We start from the raw sequence: 5,078 nt of genomic DNA on the forward strand, positions 1-5,078 counted from the left end.
CAGTGCCCTGCAGTTAAGCATTAAGTGACTGATATGTCTATGTATCTCTTATTAAGATGTTTGAATGTCTTTCTAATTATTATGTATGGAAATATATTATAATGGTTCATTCTAATGTTAAAACTTGGTATAAATCATTGTAACACAGTATCAGTAAAGCTATTACAATGCTTTTCTAATCATTGCACTTGCAAAGAATGGGTTAACAGTAGCTAAGCCCTCAGAGAAATCCGCTTGTGCTCTAAAACCTACTTTCCGGAGAAGCATCTCTGCTAGGATGAAATAGGGCAACAGTGAATGGGGTGGGATCTAGGAATACTCCCCCCTCCTTGCTGCCATCTGCAGTCTACCTACTGACATCAGTGTGGGGGAGGGGTAGCGACACAGACAACAGCACATTGTAATAATGATTTTGACACAGTATTACTGCAGCTTTGTTCTCTGCATTACTGTATACAATATAGAAGAACAAATGCTGTCTTTGAGTCATCACCCAAAGCTTCGGACCCTAATGTAAAATCTGCACCAGGTTCCCTCAACTATCACTTATACTAATGGTGTTTTCTTATTTTTCAGAGGGGGTTTTGAGACCCTTCAAACTCAGGGGCCAAGACAAAGAGAAACCAAGGGAAAAATTGTGAAAACATACCCTGCTGTAACTAAATAAAAGCACAGTGCATAGGTACTATCCCAAGTGGGTACACCTTGGTGTTGGTGGGAAAGCTTTATGCTGTTTTTGATCAAAAACAGTGTTTACTAAGTGCACTATGTTTTTATTTAGTTACAGCAGGGTATATTTTCACAATTTTTCCCTTGGTTTCTCTTTGTCTTATGGCCAGTGTGAACATGAGCTCACAAGCTTATGTGTACAATTTCATACTCCGGCTCACTTTTTTGTTTTTATGTAGTTTTGTTGTATTCAGTACAAATAGGGTGTGGCCCTCCCTCTTAGTGAGCTGGGCATTTCATTCTGTGCATCCCCTGACTGTGTGTCCTGTTAGGACCCGGTCACTCTCAGCCCTTAGCCACATTGAGGCCTATTTTAGACCCATGGTAAGGTTTTAATATTAGAGAGTGTAGATACTATCCCAACTAGGTACACCTTGGCGTTGGTGGGATAGCGTTATGCTTTTTTTGATCAAAAACGGTGTTTACTAAGTACCCTATGTTTATATGCACTATGCTTTTATTTAGTTACAGCAGGGTATGTTTTCACAATTTGTCCCTTGGTTTCTCTTTGACTTATGGCCAGTGTGAACATGAGCTCACAAGCTCCATGTATACCATCTCATACTGCGGCTCACTTTTTTGTTTTTTTGTTTCTATCTTTCAGACTGAGTTGCAAGGCACGCTCACTAGTACAGCACCACTTTTTCACCTGGTGGGGAGTTTTGGTATAAATATTTTTTTTAAGATGCCTTTCGGTTCCCTATGTTTTGAATAGCATACATACCAATTTTCAGCCAATTCTGTCCACTGGATCAGTCTGCACACGACTCCAAACACCTTAGATTATTTTATGGCCACTGTTACGGGGGGGACCGGCAGATTAGGACCAGGGGGTATATATCCTAATCGCCAGTCGGGGCCCACCGTGCTCCAGATGACAAAGGAGCTGCTGGCACCTGAGGGTTAGGCGGAGACTATAGAGCTGGATGGCTCTGAGATAACCCAGGAACTCTGGGAACCGGTCACGTGTGTTGGGACACGTCAGACCGGACGACAACCTGATTAGCGTTTTGGTGCACCTAGCGCTACACCAACCACGTGTGCAGGAAACACGTCAGTCCGGGTGGTAACCAGGTAGCGTTGACCGGAAGACCGCCACGAAAGCGCCCTGTCGGCCACGTGTGTAGGACATGTCAAGCCGAGCGGTCCTCCGATTAGCGTTTCTGGCCACCTCTCGACTGGCCACGTGTGTGTAGGACACGTCAGGCCAGATGGGTACACCAGTAGCGTTGACCGGGAAGCCGAGGAAAATAAGGAACACCCTGTTAACTCCACAGGGGTCCTGGAGTACACTGTCCGTGCGCGTAGGGGGCATAACCGGACAGGTGGAGCAGCAGGTGCGTTGTCCGTGTGCGTAGGGGGCACAATTGGACAGGTGGCACAGCATGTGCGTTGTCCGTGTGCGTAGGGAGCACAATCAGGCAGGTGGCGCAGCAGGTGCGTTGTCCGTGTGCGTAGGGGGCACAATCGGACAGGAAGCACAGCAGCCGCAGCCCAGTTAACGCTACTGGGCTGCTATAGCAAGACTGGAACGGCAGGAGGGAAGCACGGCGCCTGACCCTGATGTGCCGAGCCACGAATCTTGGCGTGACAGGCACCGTTCGCCTAACCCTACCTACCGCTTCCCAACATAGGCTTATGCCGCAATGAGGCTCTAACATGGAGGTGTGCTCTGACTGAGCAAAAGTGAAGACTGCGCACCTCCATGTTGTCTCCAGCCCTTTTTATAACCTGGGTCCGCCCCAAACCCAGGGTGGAACCACCAAGGTCCAATAGCAGAGTGCCATGTCATCAGTGACGTCACATGCGACCTATCCGGAACCGCCACGTCATTGATGACCTCATGGCAGCCACGCCCCAAACACTTCACCAGTCATCGTCTGACGACCAATGGTGAGGTGCCAAATCATAGCCTCTGCGAGCCAGTCCGGAGTTGCCACGTCATCAGGACACCTGACACCCTCTGCCCTATCAGGGCCTGCCACCTCACAGACATGCTCAGTGAGATCCTTACCGGACCTAGCCTCTGATGCACTAAGTGCCTGGGCATGCTCAGTAGCCTGAGCAACAGGCTCAGAAAGCAGACTATCAGTTTGAGCATGCTCAGTAGGCACATCCCAGAACTTAGACACAGCACGAAGTCCAAGTACCTGTGCAAAGAGGCTGTTAGGGTTAATTGTGGGAGCATGCTCAGTAGCCTGAACTGAGGACTTAGTCTCAGACATAACACAATCAGGCTGAGCATGCTCACTAGGCAAAATACCGGGCTTAGACTCTGGCTGGGGTAAATCGGCGCACCCATGCACACTAGCCGCCTCTCCACACTTAGACGTGGTGGAAGGAGCAGCCAACTGGACTACCCGAGGCACGGCCAAGAATGGCAGCCGGCACCTGGGTGCAACAGGAACCACAGCAGGCTGCTTGCGGCTATGGCGGCGCCGGTTCGTAACAGCCACCTTGTGGTATAACTAAATTGTGACTTGTTGCTGTGCTCATAACATGTGCAATATAACAGTACAATACAAACTAATATAAGGGAGTACAATAATAAAGCACTTTATTGGATATAGTACTTCCTGACAACTTGGACAACCACTCCATTCAAGGCACAAAAGCATCTAACTGTGTTATCAATCTCTCGGATTACAAACCTAACAAAGTGGAAGTTGCTGTGCTTTCTAGAGGACTCTCATTTTGTCCTACTAAAGCTCTAGACAAAATTGAACTCTGCAGCGACATGGAAGATTACTTCAGGAGACTACGTCTGAGGGAATATTTTAGCGATGCAGATGTTTCAGAATCCACCCAGACTGAAGGAAGACGGATCTTGACAACCAGGAAAAGATCAGATTGGACACCTCCACCAGGACGCAACCCTCATCTGGATAACTATATAGACACTTTCAGACATTTGGTAAAATCCACTTTCCTAGACACACACAGGAGGGAACCATCCAACATCAGTGCCCAGGAGAGAAGGGCCATAAAATCTTTGAAAACCAACAAAGAAATCATCATTAAACCTGCAGACAAGGGGGGTGTAATAGTCATGATGAACAAATCAGACTACATGAAGGAAGCACACAGACAACTGATGGACACACGCTACTATAAGACATTGGAGTCTGACCCTACACAGGACTATTACAAGGAACTTAACAAGTTGGCCTCTTGTCTGCCTGACATATCCATAAGAACTGATGAACTGATACCGGTGAGTCCAAGAATAGGCACATTCTACATGCTTCCCAAAATTCACAAATCTGGAAACCCAGGAAGACCCATCATTTCATGTGTGGGCACCCTCACTGAACAAGTCTCTGGATGGGTAGAGGGTATCCTTAAACCCTTGGTAAGGGATACAACCAGCTACATCCAGGACACTACTGACCTATTGAAAAAACTATCAGCAATAGGTCCTCTTGCCACCATGGATGTGGAATCCTTGTACTCGAATATTCCACACCAGGATGGATTAAATGCTTGCAAAATTTTCCTGGAAAATACAGGAACTGATGCCAATTCTGTGGTGAAGCTTACAAAATTCATCCTCACCCATAATTACTTTGCATTTGACAATGACATATATCTACAGGAGACTGGGACTGCAATGGGAAGCAAAATGGCACCACAATATGCAAATCTTTTCATGGCCAAGCTTGAGAGTGACTTTTTATCCTCTTGTCCTATCAGGCCTCTGGCCTACTACCGTTACATTGATGATATTTTAATTATCTGGACAGAGTCTGAGCAGCAGCTGAAGACCTTCCATGAACAATTTAATCAGTTTCATCCCACCATCAACCTAACTATGACTTGTAGGTGTATATTTTCTCACACACCCTGCTCCCCACACTGTGTCCTCAAATTTCACACTCCCCATTCTTTTTCCCCACACATTGAGTCTGCACCATTTCACTCTATCCCCAAACTGTGTGCATCCATCACCCCCCTCATACTGTTTCCTCATACAGGCCACCCCATTGCTTCCCATACTGTGTCCACACCAATTTCTCCCTCTCATACTCTCATATTGTTTCATCATACATCACCTTTGCTCACCATACTATATCGGGACCTATCCCTCTCGCTCCCCATACTGTCCTCCACGCAAATCTCCTCTTGCTCCCCATACTGTATCTGCACCCATCCATCCTCGCTCCCCATAGGGTGTCCGCACTGATTTCACCCTCGCTCCCCATACAGTCTTCACCCATACCCTCCCTCACTCCCCATACTGTGTCCTTAACTCCTTCAAGACCTTGGATGTACCGGAATGTCCTATTTTCAGTGCCTTCCTGACTTTGGACTTATTGGTACGTCCTGGCGATCATGCGCCCCCGTGACTG

Source organism: Anomaloglossus baeobatrachus, chromosome 3 (genome assembly GCF_048569485.1).
Source record: "Anomaloglossus baeobatrachus isolate aAnoBae1 chromosome 3, aAnoBae1.hap1, whole genome shotgun sequence".
Lineage (NCBI taxonomy): Eukaryota > Metazoa > Chordata > Amphibia > Anura > Aromobatidae > Anomaloglossus > Anomaloglossus baeobatrachus.